Source organism: Macrotis lagotis, chromosome 7 (assembly GCF_037893015.1).
Source record: "Macrotis lagotis isolate mMagLag1 chromosome 7, bilby.v1.9.chrom.fasta, whole genome shotgun sequence".
NCBI classification, from domain to species: domain Eukaryota; kingdom Metazoa; phylum Chordata; class Mammalia; order Peramelemorphia; family Peramelidae; genus Macrotis; species Macrotis lagotis.
Genome location: NC_133664.1, coordinates 85,417,129 through 85,438,947, shown reverse-complemented (window position 1 = coordinate 85,438,947; position 21,819 = coordinate 85,417,129). Strand labels below are relative to the sequence as shown.

Here is a 21,819-nt window from a genome sequence, read left to right as displayed (position 1 = left end):
TTTGGAACTATGCCCAAAGGGCTTTCAAGCCATGCCTACCCTTTGGTCTAACAGTGCCACTGAAAGATCTATATTCTAGAAAAGATGAAATATGGGAAGAAAAGAATCTATGTGTATACTATGTTTATAGTAACTTTCTTCTGGTGGTAGGAATTGGAGATTATGGAAATGCCCAACTGTTGGGGGGGGAATGGCTGGAGAAAGTGTGGAATGTGATTGAGATGAAATGCTATTTTGTTAAGGGAATGATGAACAGAATGTTGTCAGTAAAAAACTTACATGAGCAGATGCAAAAGAAAATGTACTGTATACAAAGTAGCAGCTGCTATACAAGCTATGTACTGTATACAAAGTTGGTATAAACAACTCTAAAATATCGATCTTTTCTTAGCAATGCTATGACCCAAGAGTAATCTGAAGGATTTATGATAAAGAATATTATCCATTCCAAAGACAGAGTTCATGGTGTCTGTACATTTTTATACAGACTGCAGCATACTTTTTTGTTCCATTTTATTATTTACTTCAAGGTTTCTCTTTGTGTGTGTGTGTTCCGGGGAGTGGCATTTTGTTTGCTTTTGCAATGTGACTTGTAGTAATGGTTTTCATGGCTACACATTTTAACCTACACCAAGGAACTTGCTTTCTCAATGAGGGGAAGTGGGATGGGAGGAAGGGAGAGAATTTGGAACTCAAGGTTTTGTAAGTAAATGTTGAAAAGTGTTTTTGTATGTAGCTTGTGTAAAAAATTAAAATAAATAAAAATATTGCTGGACAACAGGCTGGTTAGCAGCTATTGATCACACCATAAATACTAGGAGGACATAATAGAATGTGTCTTTATAGAAATCCAGAAATCCACTTTATCACCCCTTTTGATAAAGGAAAAAAAGTAGGAAAACAAAGGAGAGGGCAAATACAACAAAAAAGATTATCTATCTATATATATTTAAATTACCTGTGTTCAAGAGATTCGGGAAAAATTCTCTTCCATAGGAGCAAGCTGCTTCATGGGATCCTAATATGCTAAGCTACTCTGAATAAATATACCTCATGCTTAAAGTGCCTTCCTTTCTTTTTGTTCTCCTTTCTTTACCCTTCCCTTTTATTTTTGTTAGGTGACCAAACTCGAACCATAGAAAGGCTTTCAAACACATAACCAGCTGTTTTCATTGGAACATATCATTCAGTTGAAAATAAAAAGGCATACAATTGTAAGGGGGAAAAATTATGCTAGTGATCCAAATTGACAGAGTGGTTTTCTTTAGGAGGAAGCATGAAGTCCCAGAAAGAACATGGGACCAGGAATCAGGAGATTTAGATGGCTTCTAATTCAAGAAGCTCCACTTAGAGGTTATATGACCGTGTAAACCATACTAAACTCAGTTTCTTCATAACCAAAATGGGAACAATAATTCCTACTATGACCACCTTGCAAATGGAGGTCAGAAACTAAAATTAGAGTGACCATAGGAAACATTTTTCCACTAATGGATTATAGAGATTTGAAATCTGAGCCATGAGAAAGCAGATTCACATAACCTCTAAGACTTCAACATCCTAGAAAAGTCACTGAGGTCAAGGAGAAAATAGATGAGGAGGTGCTTATTTCCTCCTCAACGTTTTTCTTCCTAACAGTCATTGCCATGTACTAGTAGTGTATACTATTATCTGCACACCACTTGGACGTAGACATAGTTATTTGTATGTTCTGAAAGTTTTGTCTCTACCTTTACATTTTAAAAGAGATAAAAATGTCCTTGGAAATACTATGAATGAGGTAATGTGACTGGTGTCTTTCTGGGACATCTTATGTATTCTTCATCCATTTAAAAAGATATTTGATTCCTAGTAATAGCAACTAGCTCCAAACCTGCTCTGAAAGTGCATTATATCAGAATAGAATCTACTTCATGCACTCATGTGGGAACAAAGGCTATTCTAATGGCCCTGCCACCTGGACAGTCTCAGGAGCTGGCATGCCACCCTGAGAGATAAGGTGCGGGAGTCCTTGGGAGCTGGTCATTCCCCCCCACAGCCCAAGGGCACAGAGCACAGCTGTGCTTTACCACCTCCCCCCAATGTACCCCCTTATCCTGTAACACAAGATGCTGCATACACTGCTTGTGCACCCCCCACTCCCTCATTTTCTTTGTTCTACCCCTAGAAGACCTAACAGTATATATGTAAAAGTTAATAGTAATAAAATTGAGCTGGAGGCATAAGGCAGTGGTGGCTTGACTTTATTCTCAGCTCCCCTCCAGGAGGGAGGTCGTCGCTGTGGGCCCCAAGTTGAAGCAAGCAGCAACACACTCACTTTACATTTCTGGGGTCTCCCTGCCAGGTCAAAGCCTTCTCTGGGCTACCCCCAATAGTAAAACAGAGATTTTCCCTTCTGTCCTCACTATTTCAACAACCCCACTTATCTGCTGCTTTAAAGTGAGATGACCTTAAAACTCAAGAAAAAGAGACAACAAACTCAGAACCCTAATTCCTGAATGTTGCTTAAACAGATTAAAATGCAATTGGGAAACGTTTAACAAAATAAATCAAAATACAATATAACTTAGCTAGCTGATTTGTGTTTTTCTAAGTCAATATGCAGTCTGTACGGATTTGTTTCTATTTGACTTTGATATAACTGGTACAGATCACTGAAAGGGTATCTAAAAATTGTTTAAGAAGAAAATAGTGTGGGGAAAAAAGAATAGGAGTCTAGGTGTTGGGAGACCTCCTTCAGTCAGTCGCTTTATCTCTTTTTCATTTCTAAAACATATTAGTCAAATAACAGTTTCCAGAAGACAATGATGAAATATGCTGTCCATGGGCTCAGGGTGTAAAAGGAGACATACATTTTCAGATTTAGAAAATGTGGAAATTCGTTCTTTTTAAAAATACTTATTTGTTACAAAGGGGCAGCTAGGTGGCACAGTGGATAAAGCACTGGTCTTGCGAGGCAGGAAGTCAGGAGTTCAAATCCAGACTCAAGACATTTACTAGCTGTGTGACCTTAGGAAAGTTATTTAACCCTGATTGCCTTGAAGCCAGGGCCCTCTCCAGTCATCCTAATTCATATCTGGCACTGGATTCAGATTACTCTGGAGGAGAAAGAGAGGCTGGTGACTTAGCAAAGTGCCCTCTCACACAAATCTTATTCATGTGCTCATCCTGGCATCACCTCCCTGATGTCATGGTCTTCTTCAGAAAGAAGGACAAACATAACTGTTACCAGAGTTTTACTTTTTTATTTCCAGTGAAGAAAAGAGTGAGGGAATAATAATAATAAGAAGAAGAAGAAGAAGAAGAAGAAGAAGAAAAAGAAGAACTTAAAAAATAAAAATTTCATTGATGATTAAAAAAATTCATGTAAGAAAAGCCAGAAGGATATGCAGATGAATAGGACAGCACTGAAATATGTTTGATGAAGTTATAATATGCTGAAATGAGAAACATAAGTTATATGGGATAGATTTGTACAGTTTCAGGCACAATCCTTTTTTTCTATCTACTTTGTATCAAAATATTATGTGTTATTAAAGCTCCAAATAAAATGTTTTTTTAAATGCTCATTGGTTTACAAATTCTTCAAAATCTCTTTGAAATGAGTTCTAGGAGATTCAGATGACTTCTAATTCAAGCAGCTCAACACTGAGTAAACCATACTAAACTCAGTTTCCTCATGCACAAAATAGGAAAAATAATTCCTGCTCTGACCAACTTGCAAATGTGGATGAGAAGCTAAAATTAGATGGACAACATGAAGCATTTTCCCACTAATGAGTTATAGAAATTTGAAATCTCTTGTGTTAAAGATTGGAAGGCAGATTCATAGGACCTCTAAGACTTCTATGTTAAGCACCATACTAAGTGCTAGGAATACAGATCCAAAAGGTAAGCCAGTCCTTACCCTCAGGGAGTTTCTGCTTTAAGGAGGGCAGGTAAAACTTTGTTGTTGCTGGGGTTTTTTAAGTCCAGAGGCAGGAACAAAAGACAAGTAATGATGGCTTTGCTTTAGTACCTGGGTGAATCACCTGCAGCCACATACAACCACAGCCCCTTGCTGCATGTAGTCCCTTTCTCTACATTGGGTATCATATCTTTACATGTGGATGCTTTGTTCATAGGAATATAAGTTTTGGTTGCTTTTTAAAAAGATATTTGGGATTTAAGAAAGACCTATGAACACTGATAAATGTAGTAATCAATCATAATTTCAGAAGACACACTATGAAGAATGCTACCCATCGCTTGAGGGGAATGTGATGAAATCAGGATGCAAAAGGAGACTCATTACATATCAGTCATGAATGCAGAAATTTATTTTGCTTAACCATGCATATTTGTTACAAAGGTTTTCTTTTTCTTTTTCTCTTTCTATAGGAGAGGGCAATTGGTGGGGAAAAATAAATTTAGATTATCAGAAAAGAATATTTTTTTAATGAACTGAAGGAGGATGCTTTGAACTGACAATACCTAAGTCTTATCTCCAAGACACCAGTATAATAGTTTTAATAGCAATGATTCTATAATACTATAAAACATTTTGGACTTCATAAGCTTATAGATTCTGAGTTAGAAAGAATCTTACAGTCCAATCAACTTCATTTTAAAAGTAAAGATCCTAAGACAAAGAAAGATTCAGTGACTTACTCAAGGTCATAGTAGTGACAAGTAGGAAAGTTCAAATTTGAACCAAGGTCTCCTAACTTTAAATTCTTAAATCTAATTTTACCACATTTATCCATAGTCATCCATAGTCACCTCAACTCTCTTTACCTAAATTCTCTTTACAGTGTGTATCACAGATACCTGCAAGGACATTTTAGATTGAAAGCTACTCACTGTAACTTCAGTAAATATCCCTTTCTAAAAAAAATTAAGATGACTGCCTAAATAATTCTTAACTGATAATCCTGTAAACATATAGGGGGCTCAAATCATTGGTATTACTTAGGGGTGCTACTGACAGGGAGCTAGCCGATTCACCACTGAGGGGTGTCACTGACAGGGAGCTAGCTAACTGACCACTTAGGGGGTGCTACTGATGGGGAGTTTGCCGATTTATCTCTGGAAACTCAGTGGGAGCAGGAAATGAAATGAGGATGCATCTGAGCTTACACTGGCTTCATATTAAATGATTACGTTAGACTAGATAGCTCTGAGATCCCTTCTAGTTTCGTAGCTACAGCTGGGTTGGAATTTGATTAGCAATAACCTAGTTTAAGTCTTAGTATCAAGAAAGAAAATTTGTCAAGCTGATGCTTCTCAGAAGAAATGACAAAGACAAGCAGGAGAGAGCTGCCAGATGCCCAGCATGCCAAGGAACATCTTGCATTTCACTGTCTTGTCCCATTTTTGATTGTCAGAATGTATAGCAGTCTCACATCTGATTGTGCCCAGGCTCTGCTATTGCTCAGTTAGCAAACAACTGCCTTTCCTCCAGAGTCCAGTCAGAATGTGATTTGATTCTCCCAAACACAATCTAGCAACTCGAGAACAACCAAGTATCACAATGGCTACGCATTTATTTTTAAGTGCATTGGCTATCCATTGCTTCTTTAAAATGCTCTTTGGGATCCACACTCCTCTCAGAATGTGGCTGACATGTTCAAGGGATTAAATTTTAGGTGTGATGATGACAATAGCCAGGACTGGCACGAGGTAACATGGAGATGTAATTGAAGTTTGTCATGAAAATTGTGTCTGCCATCTCTCTCCCCCGTCCAGCACACTCTTGTTATCTATTAGCACCTATCCTTCTCAAACCCAGCAGGGAGCCAGTGATGCCTCCTGCTCTTTCCTGGCTGCCCATGGCCTTCTACTGGGGTCTCTCTGTTTTTCTTACTCTCATTAGAGAGCACTCAAGACTTTTCGAACATCTTCCCCCTCCAAACTTAGCTATCCTTGGTAGCATTCCCTCAGGCCCTGCTCTTTATTAAGTGACAGCTAGCAAACATGCACTAATGTACTCAGTGTCTGCTGATATTAAAATATGATCCTACTCAGATGGCATGTGTCCACGTTTGGCATGTGTGCATGTTTACAGGGGTCTTTCTAGAGATACAGTGCCTTATTCTGAAGGAACGGCTCTCTATGTGGTATTGTCAGGAAACACTGGAGAAATTAGGTGAGAGGAAATATGGAGGTGTGGGGAAGGAGTCATTTCTTTCAAAACCTTTTTGATCTTCGATATAGCTGAGAGTACTCCTCCTACACCAAATCATAACATATAGGCAGCTGCTTCCTTTAACCTTTGAGTAAATTTGTATATTTTCCACCTGAAGCCAAGACAGTATAAGATCGAGCTTCTTGAGAACGGAGAATATGCTAAGCAATACTTAGCATATTGTCTGACCTATTATAGAAAATAAATACTTATGAATGAACAAAAGATCAAGTGTAATTCCATTTCTACTCACTTTCATCTCTAACTTATTTATTTTATAAAACAACCAGAAATAAACTTGTATTGTCCTATGCAAATACTAGAATAACTTATGATTTCATCCAGAGGGCCATTGCTTCCACCAAAGCAAATTAAAACTATTAGATATTTTGTAGATAAGTTCTGAGAAATTTCGGTAAATTTTGGTCATCCAAAAGTTTACATGTCTTGTCCACAGAGTTGCTCAAACAATAAGTTTAAGCAACAGGATTTGAACCCAGTTCTTTGGGGCTCTGACTCTGCTACACCATTATTTTGCCCCAGCTTCTGACAGAAAGCATCAGAAATCATAAGAATCCTCAAGAGTGAGAAACCTCTAAAAGTACCAAGAATATAGAGATAACTAAGGAAAAGAAATGCGCTGCAAAAGAGAATAGGTGAGAGAAGACAGAATGGGTAAGAATATAGTCAGACAAAGTCACAAGTTACAACCTGAACAGCAACTTCACTCTTAATTCGGGAATAGACATCAGGAGTCGAGGCATGGTTGAGAATTCTCAGGTATGTAAGATACTGCTGAAGACTCTTGGCCAAGTTGATATCCTTTTCAAGAGCAGATGACCTTTTATTATCAATCTTCAGCTTCGAAGTCCTATACAGCAAAAGGCAAACAAAAAAGTCAATTAATTATTGTCATTAATTGTCATTAAATTCATCAATTGATTATTGTATGTCCAGCATTTGTACTACTGGGAATATAAGAGAAATGTGACATAGACAAAAGTCAGAAGGAATTCATATTCTAACTGGAAAGGTGAAATGCATATAAATGAATAGGAATACAGAATTAAGTATATTAAACTGAAGCATAGATACAACAAAATCCAGACACTATTCCAAGAGGCAACCTTCACTCTAATCCCCTAGATTCACAACCTCAGAGTCATTCTCAACTTCTCCTTCTAATTCAATTCCATATCCAATCCACTTTACAAGTCTTGTCTACACAAGATTTACCACCCTAACATCTCTCCATCTGTTCCTTTCTCTTTAATAATAAGAGAACCATCCTTGTGTAGGCCCTACACACCTCTCACCTTGACTATTATAAAATCTTCATAAGTGAACTCTATTTTTTTCAGCCTCTTGCCTCTCTTTTTCATTCTCTACTCGATTTTAAAAATAATGTTCCTGAAGTTGTAAGAAGATTCTTTAGGGGTACCCTATTGCCTCAGGAAAAATATATTCCTTCTTCAGACTTAATGTCCTTCTAAGTTGGGAGTTGCAACTTACCTAAGTGGTTTCAGTAATTCACCCAATACACTGTAAATGCCAGTCAAACCAGTATCCATGTTGTCCCAAGTATATAGCATCCCATTTTCTGCCTCCATACATTTGCCATCTTTTTCCCCCAACTTGAAGTGGTTTCTTCTTCACTTCTACTTCTTGGAATTCCATGTTCCCTTCAAGGCTCCAATTATGTTCTGCTTCCATCAAAAGGTCCTTTTTGATTGTCCTAGCTGATAGCTTCATTTCCCCTCTGAATTGTATTTACCTACCTATATTCATGTTTTCCCCCTTCCTCCCCTTCCCTCTCTCTTCCCAATAGAAGACATCATTCTTGCTCCTTGAAAGGAAAGCTATGGAAAATCTGGATGCAGAGACATCACCTAGCTGACAAATATCCATAAGGTCAAAGCTATGGTTTTTCCAAAGTCATTTATGACTGTGAAGAAGGACTGTAAGGGAAGCTTCAGAATCGACACTTTTGAACTGTGGTGCTGGAAGAAGATATTGGGGGAATCCCTTGGACAGCAAAGAGATCAAATCAGCCAATACTTAAAGAAATAAATTCAGGCTATTTACTGGAAGGTCAAATACTGAAACCTAAACTTAGATCTTTTGGCGAAATAAGACAGGACTCATTGGAAAAGATCCTGATGGGAAAGATGGAAGACAGAATGAAAAAGAGGATAGCAGAGAATGAGATGGATAGAGAGAATCATGGTAGCAATAAACATGAACATGTGCAGACTTTAGAGATAATGGAAGCTAAAAGGACCTGACATGCTATGGTTCTTGGGGTCACAAAGAGTGGGGGATGACTGAACAATCACAACAACAACAACATATTTTTTGTTTTGTTTTGATCTTTTGTATATATATCACCAGCTCCTAGTACAGAGACTGGTACAAAATATGGACTTAGTAAGTCCTTAATGAATAACCAAACTCAAAGAGTGGTCATTATGTGACTATATCAAAGAGAATTTTATGTAGGTTTTAGAATTTGAAATTTAAGTAAACTAACTGTGAGGGAAGAATAGATAAATTTTTACAATCATTTCATATGTCTGTTTTAGAAAATATAGAAGAAGGAAAAGAATGAACAAAAACACAGAGGCAGTGATTAAAATTAGCAAAGAATGTTGAGAAATTGTGAACAGACATTGATGTTTGTCCTTTGTTCCCAAAGAAGACCATGTCATCAGGGGAGATGATGTCATGACAAACACATGAATTGGATTTGAGTGAGGAAGTGCTGGGCTAAGTCACCAGCCTCACCTTCTTCTCCATAACCATCTGGGTCTAGTGACCAGATATGGATCAGGACAACCCTGGATAAAAGGCAATCAGGGTTAATTGACTTGCTCAGGGTCACAGGGCTGTAAGTTTCAAGTGTCAGGTGTCTGAGGCTGCATTTGAATTCCCGTCCTCCTGACTCTAAGGCTAGTGCTCTATCCACTGTACCACCTAGCTGCCCTAAATTGGGCAATAAGAGATGAGCTTAGTAAGAGAAGCAAAATCAAATCATGGGAGACCTAGAAAGACAAGAAGAGAAGTATAACAGGATGCAAATAACAATAAAGTAATAAGTTCTGTAAGGGAAAGAACTTTTTAAAACTTTTTTTGTTGTTATTTACAGAACCTAGGACAGCATCTGGCATCCAGTAGCTTAATTAATGTTTGTGGAATTAAAAAGAACCATAGGTTCTTACACAGGAAAGTTATGTGCTGAAAGTGGTACTTTTGGAAGATAATTATATTTATGAAATACTTGAAAAATACCATTAGCTCACATTTACGTAGCACTTAAAAGTTTTCTAACTACTTTCTTCACACAACCCAATGAAAAATGTGAAAATATTATTCTTCTTCAACAGATGAGGAAACTGAGGTTCAGAGAGATTGTAAATTGACTAAGTTAACAAATCTTATGAACAGAATTCAAGTCTTTTCACTGGAAATCCAATATTCTTTCCACAGCATCATAGCAATGACATCAGTATGCTGAATGGTCCAGAGGGACCAAGAGAATGCAGTCAGCTGGTAGGAGATAGCCAGTGCTGTAGTCAAGAGCTGATAGGGTATTGAATCATAATGATGACAGTGGGAATGAAAAGGAAAGGGGCAATCTGGGAGACATTTGAAAGGAAGAAATGAAATTTCTCTCTTTGTATAATAACACTAGACAGCAAGCAAAGTTAATCAATTCTCATCTCCAACTGACTGGACTTGAAAACAGTATCTCCAGGCAAGTGTTGTTTAACAAAAGAAAAGTGAGAAAATGATCATGGTCCAGTTCTTATGACTCCATTGCTGGAGTCATGGCAACACCAAGTACTAATAAGTACCTTTCTAAGCCATAAAGTTAAAATTTTTCAACTGAACCATATTTTATAGGGGGAAGGGGAAGAAATGCTTTTAAATCTAGACTGCTTCCAGTGTAGATTGGCTCTTTTCCCATTTGTTAACTATGGTTTGCCAAGAGCTAAGCAGAAGCAATGGGACAGATTCCCAAAAAGCTTTGGAGAGAATTAACGATATGTCCTTCCTGTCCTGAGTATCTCAAAAACCCAAACTTTTTATTATATGCAGCTCTATGGTACTATGTCATGAGATCAAGCATTTATACCCTAAGTATATGATTACATCTCTATCTTTTTTTTCCATAGGGAAGAATACAATTAGAAATGTGAAACAGAAAAGAAAGAAAGACTTGGAAACATGAGACCTTAGCTCCAATTCTGGCATTAGCATTTAGAAGATATATAAGATCAAAGGAAAGTCATATAACCTCTTGAGCATCAGTTTCCTTGTATGTAAAATAGATATGATGATAATTCCATCTTCACATCAAAGAATTGTGAGAAAAATACTTGGTAAGCAATAGATTATCTTCTTAATATAAGTTTTTATTCTTGTCACCCAAGTACCAAGAAATCACTGAGGACCAATTTTATATATCAAAGGTGTTGGGGAAGGCAAAAATGAAGGGATGTAGTTAGGGAGCATCATGATAGAGTACTGGACCTGGAATCAGGAGGATCTAAATTCTAATCCTGGCTCACGCATTTAACTATGAGACCCTAGAAATGTCACTTAATCTCTTTCAGTATCAATTTCCTCATATGTACAGTAGAAATAATAATAGTATTTAGCTTCCAGGACTATACTGAGAATCAAATGTGATACTATTTATAAAACATTTTGGAAAGCTTAAAATGATACATAAGTGCTATTATTATATTAATAAAATAACATTTATATAGGATTTAATTTGCTAAGCACTTTATATTTATGAATTAATTTGATCCTCACAATTATCCTGTGAGGTAAGTAATTTTATGATCTCTATTCTGCAGATGTGTAAACAGACCAAAAGAGATTAATAATTATTTGCCCAGACTCCTACAACCTTGTCAAAATCTAGGGACAAATTCAAGCTCAGGTCAGAATGTTATGTCTACCTCTCCCTACATCATGCCTGTATCTATAAAATATTAAATTTCTTGTAAAGGGGGCAGGGTTATTCCTTGGTAGGATGGGAGCAAGGATGCTGATACCTCATTTTGCATTCTTAGCACAGTTCCTAGTACTGTCTATTTTTCCCTATCTTGCCTATCATCTGTAGTCATTTTCTTCCCCCTTCCCCAACTAATTAGAGGGGTGGTAGAGGTCCAGAAACTACTCATTCTGAAGTTTTGCAACAGGTAAGTTCCAATCCCCAAACCTGTAATGTTTCCTGTTCATGGCCAGGTAAACCCCTCAGATACAATTTAGAGAGACCTGATACCAGGAAAATTAGATCCTCATTTTCTTAACAAGTTGCTTTGTCATTCATCCAAATTTGCAGCTTCTCCTGTTGCCCAAGATTTCATCAGAATGGCCATTACCAGAAAACACACAGATACACAACCAAAGAAAGCTCAACCTCTTGCAAACATTGTCAAGATTCTCCTCTTTTGTAAAATTCTCTCCCACACTACAAGTCTCCTCCTCTTTTAATCTTTAAAAAGATCCCAATTCCCTTTCCCTGCACACACACACACACACACACACACACACACACACACACACACACACACACACACACATTCGAGGCAGGGACCAGTCTTCAAACCTCAGAGATTATTCCTAAACCTTGAATAAGAAATCAATATTACTCCTGATAAACTTGTTCTTAAACCTTTAGCTATTTCCCAAAGGGCAAGATTCTAAGAATTATCAATCAAAATTCTTAGCAAAGTTCCTAGTTTCCAGATTCCTCAATAGACTGAATAGCTTTTGTGTCTTAAAATCTAGGTGGTAAAGGAAGACTATGTAATCCCTGTTAGGGTTTGAGGGGGGAGAATTACTGGGTTATGTAGTCAGGGTGATGACCTGAGTGACTTCCTCTTGGACCATAAAGCACTTACTAAAAATAAATAGCACAGGATAAACCTCCCATTATGTTCTTCTTTCTACCTTTGAGGGAACTGTATGTTTGATGAAATTTCTGCAAGATTTTGTTTGTTTGGTTTAGTCATCTAGTATGACATAAAGAGCATTGGAGAATAGATGACCTTTTCTCCATTCAGTCTGTAGCATTTAGAACTGGAAGGGCCAGTAAAGAGCAATTGGTCTTATGCTCTCATATTATAGATGAGTAAACTAAAGTTTAGAAAGATGGAGTGATTTGCCCAAGGTCACCCAATTAATAAAAAATAGTCGAGAGAGCAGTCCAAGTTTCTAGATGGCAAATTCTATATTCTTTGCACTGTACCACATGGACATTCAATAAAAATTAATTGATTACAGTTCACATATAAGAAATACTTAATAAATGCTGGATTGTGTAGTGGTTAGAGAACAGGGGCCGAAGTCAGGCAGAGCATAGTTTAAATCCAGCCTTAGACACTTCCTGGATACATAAACCTGGCCAAGTCACTTCATCCCTAATGCCTCAGATTATTTCCTGGACTATAAAAAAGGGCTAATAATAGTAGATACTTTAGGAGAGTTGTGATGAAATCAAACAAGATACTATTTGTAGAGTATTTAGCATAGTGTCTTAGTAGGCATGTAGCAGGAACTTAATAAATCTTTATTTTCATTCTCTTCTCTCCTTATCTCATGCGTCATTCCTTTTTTCTTTCATCATCCTTCCTGCCTTTCTTCTCTCTCTCTCTCTCTCTCTCTCTCTCTCTCTCTCTCTCTCTCTCTCTCTCTCTCCGTCCTTTCCTCCTTCCTTCATTTTTCCTTCCTTCTCTCTTTTCTTCCTTCTTTCCTTTCTTCCAACATTTATTTCTTTCTTCATCCATCCACCCTCCTTCCTTCCTTCCCTCTTTCTCCTGTGTATATAGCATGATTCTAAGTACTAGAAGACATAGCAAGATTCAATTTTGATATGACCTAGTCCCCATCTTCATGGGGTGTATTATTCCTTTAGATTCTCAACCTATAATAAATTGACTTTCTAGAATGTCATCTTTTCTAGAAATTTAGTACTTAACAATAGTGAATACGCCTGACATATGTGATCATGTAGGTATATGTGCATATAATACATTTATTTGAAATAATAACAAAACAACAATATTTACATAGCATTTAAAGTTTAGCAAAGTTTTTTCCACATGTTTTATTATGCCCATTTTGTAGATGAAGAAAATTAAGGCAAACTGACTGACTAGCTCAGAGCCATTTAGCTAATATTGTCATAAACTCATAGATTTATAACTAGAAGGGACCTTAGAGGCTATCAATCCAAACTTCTTTTACAACTGAGGATACTGAGACTCAAAAGGGTTAACTCACTTTCCCAGGGTTACAGAGTTAGCAGGTATTCAAAGTGGTGTTTCTACTCAGGTTTTTCAAGAACTGAGTTTGGCATTCTATCAATTACTCTCTCTCTCTCTCTCTCTCTGCTATTGTATATAAATGTCAGTTATTTTTGTTTCTCAAATATTAAAATATCTATGAAATCTAAGTGCTGATTACAGTAAAAAGAATAACAATGGTTTAAAAATGCACTGCATGATATAAATGAATTCATTCCTTTTAAATGTCAGTTTTTAATTTATTTTCAGACAAAACAAAACATTTTCTTCTTTGTCTTTATTTCTTTTAAACATGGTAATGAAATGCAAAAGGTATTGCATTGAGACATAAAATTTAACATCCTCTTCAGGAATTCACAGTAGCTCAATTTATGGCTGCTATGGGAACCAACCCTACCTTCCCACAATGTTTTGCACCTAGTAAATGCTCAAGAAATGGGTGATGGATCAATTTTTTTTAATGGTGGTAATTGTTATTTTAGATTTAATGAACAACAGGAGAAAACTGGTCATTGAACAGGCATAAACTTAAGCTCACTGGGGGAGAATGGAACTCAAATAAAATTTATGATGAAATGTAAATAAAGAGAATTTTTAAATCATAGGCATTTCAGAGACACAGAGTTCATAGGATCATAAATGTAGTATTGGAATGAAGCTTAGAGGTTGTCTAATCCAATATGCTTATTTTATAGATAAAGAAACTGAGCCTCAGCAAAGTTAAATTACTTGCCAAAGGTCACATAGTCAACAAATGATAGAAGCAGATTCTAAACTGATGTCCTAGAATGTTCTTTTCTTTATTCTGTAGGGGTAACCTGAACTAATAAGACTGATGGGAGTGTGTGTCTTTTTTGTCCTCCAATGTTATGTGGTTTTGAATTAACATGCCTCATGTTTGGGAAGAATTTAGCAAATAAACTATCAAAATTGATAGTTAAAATGGAACTAACCTAACTTTCCCAATCCCACTTTTTCATAATTTTTTAGGTTTTTTGCTAGGCAATGGGGTTAAGTGACTTGCCCAAGTCACACAGGTAATTAAGTGTCTGAGTCTGATTTGAACTCGGATCCTCCTGAGCTCCAGGGGTTGGTGCTCTATCCACTGAGCAACCTAGCTGCCTCTCCAATTCTATTTTTTAATGTATCCAGGAAAAAAATCCATAAAGGAAACTCTACCCATCAAAGGGCTTGACCAGTAGAACTTTAGAATTCCCACATCTATGGACATATATATATATTTATAGATATAGATATAGATATAGATATATAGATATAGATATATATACACAGAACTTCCCTGAATTGTCCATAGGGACTTATTTCAGTTATTCCCAATAATATATGACTAAAAGGCTAGACAGGTGACAAAGTCTGGGAATTTTCCATCAGTAGGATTCTACTTTTGCTATAGCAATCTATGGAAATCACAACAAAGTCTCTAGAGGAGAGGGGAAAAGGTAAGAAGCTAATCTTGGTCTAAGGGTTACATCAACATGCATATACTCATTACCCATGCCTATATTTTTCAAGCTTGAAGGTTATCTAGTTTGAGTTTGAACAAAGTTATAACTATGGCATATATTGAAAATCTACTTGCTATCCCTAATGCAGGTAATTGAAGGAAATTCTTTTCCCCCAAAAATTAACCCTTTAGACTTTTTAATATTGATTTTATTTATGGGCTAATTAAGAGTTATCCATTTGGGAATAGCAAATATGTTCACAATTGAATCTCATATAAAATGCCTTTGACTATAGATTTACTTATACTTAAAGGGGGATTGTTGATTTTTACCAACCTAGTAGGCAAAATATTTTTATCCATCTTTCATGGATAAAGGTTAAGTAATATTATTGGTGATCTAATAATTTGTCATCTAAAACACTACCAAAATATTCTGGTTAAGAATAAGAACTGAGAAATTATTGACATCATGAAAGTCAGTTTTGTAGGATAAGAAAATAGATCTAGGATAAGCAATACCTTTATAGATCCATGGAATATTAACCAATTTTTCCTACATTTGCCAATTAAATAATTCCTTAAAAAATGTTTACCATGTGTCAACTACTTAAGACTATGAAAAGTTAACTTTTACCAAACTTGTTCCTCTTTTCCATGATAAAATTTTCAAAAAAAAATATTTCCATTTCTTAACATCCTAAAAGAACCCCCAAATAACACTGAGCTCTTTTCCATTTAAAATGAAGAAATTATTGTTTTCAAAGAGTATATAACCAAAACCATTGTAAACTCTCTACTCCAAATCTGTCTGTATACATCAACAGGAACAGCAGCAGCATCATTACCTTTTCATAGTATTTGAGCTTCGCGAACACTTTACAAATATTTAATTTGATTCTTCACTAATTTTCCATATTTTATAGATGAAGAAAAAGAAATGGGTAAGTGATTTGTCAGGGTCACATAGCTAATAAGTGTCTGAGTTTGGATTTGAACTCAAGTATTTCTGCCTTCAAGTCAAGTGCTTTACTACTATGTCACCTATTTGAATTCTATTTGCTTACTGATTTTTTTCTTGGTTTTTGCAAGGCAATGGGGTTAAGTGACTTACCCAAGGTCACACATCTAGGTAATTATTAAATGTCTGAGACCAAATTTGAACTGAGGTCCTCCTGATTCCAGAGCTGGTGCTCTATCCACTGCACCACCTAGCTGCTCCTCTCCTTGCCTAATAATGGTAACAATAATAACAATAGCCAGCATTTATAAACCACTCTAAGGTCTGTAAAGTGCTTACAAAATATTATCTTATTTTATCTTTACATAATGGGATATGGAATAAGACGTAATTTAAACACATGAGGAAATTGAGGTAAACACATGTTAAAGAATTTGTTTGGGGGAACACAACTAATAAGTGTATGAGACAAGATCTGAACTCAGATTTTCCTGACTCCAGGTTCAACATTTTACCCACTGCAATAACTGGCCATCATTTATGCTAATAGTTTGCCAGTTACTCAGGTTTGCCTGTTTGATTTCTCCAACTTTTCATCCCTAAGTTGACAATGTTCATGACCTTTCAGTTTCTGTTAGGATAGCCTTATAAAAGTGAGAGATGTTGTGGAGAGTTGAGTTTCTAAATCAGGTCTTTTGATTCCCAACCCAGCATTCTTTCTGTTGAATCACTTAACCTCTAGGTTTCATGACTGGAAGACTCTAAACCTCAAAATCAGAGCACATATTCATTGACTATTTTATAATGGATGAAATTTTATGTTCTATGCTTTCATAGTATAATTTAACTCAAGTTAATTTACCATTCTGGTATTTTGTCTCCTTTTCTCACTAATTGCTAATCAATGCAGATAAAACCATCTCATAAATGTACCTTTAAATTGTCTTATTCATCTTCCTTGTGTCTTTGTTCATGCTCACAGATTTGTTTATGACACTATAATATATTATGGGAATGGGAGTCATCATCATTACGGTGTGCAATATCATTGCAATTAACTGGTAAGTTGACTTTCACCCAGTAATTCTGCCACAAATAGATCAAAATTGCTTTAAATACAATATTTCTACATATTAAATATTTTGAAATATTTTCACTATGGTTTACCCTATTTCCTGTTTCCTAAGATGCTGCACTTCATGTTTTGAAAAGTGGGGTCATAATGATGGTAGCAAGTTGTCTCAGTTTCATAGAAAAAATCCAAGCAAATAAGAAAAGACTGTAACCAATATAATAACTAAGAGCTAACATTCAAGCAGAGTCTTTTATGTGATAGGAACTGTGCTGTCAGCACTTTACAATTATTATCTTATTTGATCTTTGCAATCACCCTTAGAGGTAGGTATGATTACTATCCTTATAGTACAGATGAGGATGTTTGCTGCAGCAAATGACTTGCTCAAGGTCACTCTTTTAGTAAGTATCTGATATCAGATATGAACCCAGGTACTTCTGAATCCAGATGTAGCAACTCCATCCACTGAACCACCCAGCTGCCATATGCAATTTTTTTATTTCTCGGCTGATCTAAAACTCAGAATCTGTACCAAATTTTGTTTCCACCAGGCAGCCTTCCCTGACCAAAGATTCAGAGAATAACAGAATCTCAGAGTTTAAAGGGAACTCAAATATCATCTATCTTATCTTTAGTATAAGCAGCAATCCTCTCCATAAAACACCAACTCAGTCTAACCCTCCCCCCCAAAAAAACTGGTTTGGACAGTCTTTGTTTAAAGACCTCTGTCAAATGTAATTTTGACATCCATGTGTTCTTTGACCAGAGAATATCTGAAGCCACCTGTCAAAACAGCTAATGCAGTTCATATGTCCTAGCATGACAAATTCATGCTGGCTCTTGATGATCATCTCTTTCATTTCTAAATATTCACAACATATTCCATTGACAATACAACCATAGTGGAAATATTTTAAAATATTTAAGATGCAACAAATTGTATTTAAAACAATTTAATCTACTCATGGCAGAATTACTTGGTAAAAGTCAACTTAAAAGTTAATTACTATGATATTACATATCAGGATGATGCTGACTCCTATTTTGCCATCAATCAAAGGCAAGCTTGAAGAGTTCTTTTCATTTCCCTCAACTATTGTGACTGTAGGGGTGGATCAAGCACTGGCCCTGGAGTCAGGAGGCCCTAAGTTCAAATCCGGCCTCAGACACTCAATAATTACCTAGCTGTGTGGCCTTGGGCAAACCACTTAACCCCATTGCCTTGCAAAAACCTAAAAAAAATTGTGACTGGACTTTGGTACAGTCTTATAAAACTTCTATATGGCATTTTCCACAAACACACTGAGCTAAAATTTCCTTTCCTTCCTCTGAACTCCTATTAACTCTATATACCATTTAATTCTTGTTCACAATTCCCTTCTCCAGGTTCTCCTTTTTTGGGTTTTGATGATATTGGTTTCTCCTGATTTTTCTCACACTATATGGACATTTTTTTCATCCTTTGCAGGATCCAGGTCACAAATGCTTAATGGGAGGAACCCAAGTGCTATCTCCCTTTACATGATATTGCTTGATGATTGCATCAGCTTTCATGGATGCAATTATGATCTCTATGCAGATTCTTAAATCTGTTTAACCAGGCTTAACTTTTTTCCTCCATCCTAACATCTACAGCTACCACTTGAGCATATTGTACCACAGATATCTCAAGTTCAACATACCCTAAACTGAAGTCAGTTATTTTCCTCCAAATGTCCTTTTACAAACTTCACAGTTACTAACAAGGCTACCACCAGCCTTCCAGTCAAACACATTTGTAACATAGGCTTTATATTCAACTTCTGACTCTCATTCAACCCACATATACCAAATTGCGCCAAACCCTGTCATTTCTACTTTTATAACATCTCTCATATGCACTCCCTTTTCTTCTCTAATAATACCGCCACTCTGGTGTAGGCCATCATCACTTCACACCTGGACTATTATGACAGTATCCTGGTTAGCTAAGTGGTTCAAGTCTCTCCACACTTATGTCTTTCCCTGCTGTGTTAAGAAAGTGACCTTTCTATAGTGCCTGTCTAACCATGTTACTCTCTTATTCAATGAATTCCACAGGTTCACTACTACCTACACAATAAAACTAGTAAAGCTTGAAACTACACTAGGACTTTTGGGCAAAAACTGAAGAAAATCCTCCATTTTTTTTTTATTTTTTAAAGCTCTTCACAAACTTGTCTCTTCCTATCTTTCTGGTAACCCCCCCCCTAATTTTCTATAATCTACTAATGCTGGTCTTTTCATTGTTTCTCCTACATGAAACTCTTTCTACCAACTTGGTGTTGTTTCACTGGTTGTTCCCTATACCTGAAATGTTCTCTCTCCTAGCTTCCCTTTGTTTTAAAATTAATTTTATTTTATTTTCACTTTCAAATTATTCTCCTATCTCCAACACTTTCTCACTCATTAAGCAGGTAAGAAAATTAGAATCTATCACAAATATGTAGACACATGCAAAACAAATATTCAGTAAGCCATGCCATCCTCAAACAAAAACAAGAAAAAATGAAAGAAAAATATTTCAATGTACATTTAGAGTCTATTAGTCCTGAATCTACAGGCAGATATCATGTTTTATCATGAGTCTTCAGAATTATTATTGGTTATTGTAGAGCTACTAAGTTTCATTATTTTTAATACTATTACTATAATTGCTTAAATTGTTTAGTCCTGCCTATTTCACACAGCAATAGTTCATCCAAGTTCATCCAAAATCAACCCAATCACCATATCTTAAAGCACAACAGTATCCCACTGTATTTACATACCTTAACTTGGCCAGCCATTCCTCAATTGCAAATACTCTCACTTTTCAAATTTCTGTTAGCACAAGAGGAAATTCATTGCTATTCCTATGCATCCTTTTTTTCTTTCCATGATCTGCTTTGGATATTGGAATATAAACCAAGTAGAACTATCACTGGGTAAAAAGATATGCATAATATAACACTTTTGGGGATATAGTTCCAAAATGCTTTCCAGAATGGTTGAATTGATTCACAGATCCACTTAATAGTGCATCAGTATGCCTAATTTTTTCACATTCTCCTTCAGCATTTGTATTTTTCCTTCATCATCTTACCCAATTTGACGAGTATGATTTATTTGACCTCACAGTTGTTTTAATTTATAATTCTCTAATTATTAGTGACATATTTTAATTTTGCTATTGATAGCTTCGATTTTTTTGCTATGGAAACTGTCTATTAATATATATCCTTTGATCATTTACCTAATGAACATTGACTTATTCTTATAAATTTAACTCAATTTAATGTATATATATATATATATATATTAAAAATGAGACCTCTATCAAAGGAATTTGATGCATGGATTTTTTTGTCTGATTCCTGCTTTTCTTCAAATTTTAGCTACAATGGTTTCATTTATGTACAGTCTCTTTAATTTTATTTAATCAAAATTATCTGCTTAAGCTCCTGTGAAATTCTCTATCTCTAGCTTAGTCATGATTTTTTTTCCTTTACCAGATATATTTTGTAGGTAACTTCTTCCTGCTCTGCTAATTTGGTTACTGAATATTACCTTTTGGGTATATTACCTTAAGGTATAGTAGTACCCTTTTTGTCTTAATCATATGTCCATTTGGAACTGAAGTTGGTATACTTAGGAAACCTCTGGCTCTATAGGCCATATTGGTCTGATGGTGCCAAGGCACATGGAGGCAGGACACAAAATTCAATAAACCTGGTTTTTTAGGGGTGAATTAACTAAATGTTTGACCAAATATAGCTCAAGAATAATGTTATAAATAACCAATTGTTTCTTGGCAGAAAAAAAAAGTTTCCACCAGTCCAGTATAGAATCTTAACCTTGTTTTCTTAATCATTTCTGTAAAATGATCTGGAGAAGAAAATGTAAAGCCACTGCAGTAAGATATATTAATATTTGTCTTATTAATAAATAAGTATTAATAAAATTCTGTGGCTGTGAATTTAACTTTTTTATTTTAATATTAGCTTTCTTCTCTTTTTTAAAAATTAAATGTGTCAATAGTTTATCCCCTGTAATGCATCTTTCTTTGCTACCACTATTCCACAAAAATCCTCCTAGTTTTATTCATTAGTCTAATGTTGCTTTTCTTTTTTACTTTCAATTTTGCTAATCTCTCCTTTGATTTTTAAGGTTTTTCTATCTCAGTGTTAAAAGGGTTTTAGTTGTTAGTTCCTAATGTTTTAAATATCATGCCCAATTTATTGATTTAATCCCTTCTCTCTTTTTATTTATGTAAAAATTGAGAAATACACATTTTCCCCCTATGTACTGACTAGGTGCATATCACAAATATTAATATGTCTCTTTGCAGTGGTATGACATGTTCTTCTCTTAATTATTTTACAGAAGAGGAAACTAAGGAAACCGGGTTAAGTGAGTTTCCTTGGGTCACCCGGTTGATAAATATGTAAGTCTAAATTTGAACTCAGGTTTTCCTAACTGTGGCCCACTCTGCCACCTAGCTGCCTTCCTTGTAAAAAGGAGGTACTTAATAAAGGTTTTTTTCAATGAAGAATCTATGGTTGTCAGTGTGGATACTCCCTTGATTAAAATAGAACAGAACACTTTCATTATTCCTCTATAACCAATATGATCCTTTTTGAAGTTTAGTAATAAACGCTTCAAAGCATATCTCCTGTTCTCCATAATGACACTGGGTTTTCCTCTGGTTCTAGCAGTATGTCAGAGATATAAGCATAGTATTTATGATGCCCTCTATTTTTCCCATTTTCACTCAATGACTATCCCACAACCTTTTCTTTTATATGTATTTCCTCCATCTCGTAATTTATG

General features: G+C 35.7%; 1 protein-coding gene across 1 annotated transcript in view; it reads right to left on the bottom strand.

The window, feature by feature from the left end:
• The window catches only part of LOC141492675 (receptor-type tyrosine-protein phosphatase N2-like), a 653,431-nt gene that overhangs the window by 471,486 nt on the left and 160,126 nt on the right, over positions 1 to 21,819 (bottom strand). Inside the window, exon 3 of the mRNA XM_074193252.1 lies at positions 6,878 to 7,037. The gene's annotated coding sequence lies outside the window, so the exon portion shown is untranslated. The remainder of the gene's footprint in view (positions 1 to 6,877; positions 7,038 to 21,819) is intronic.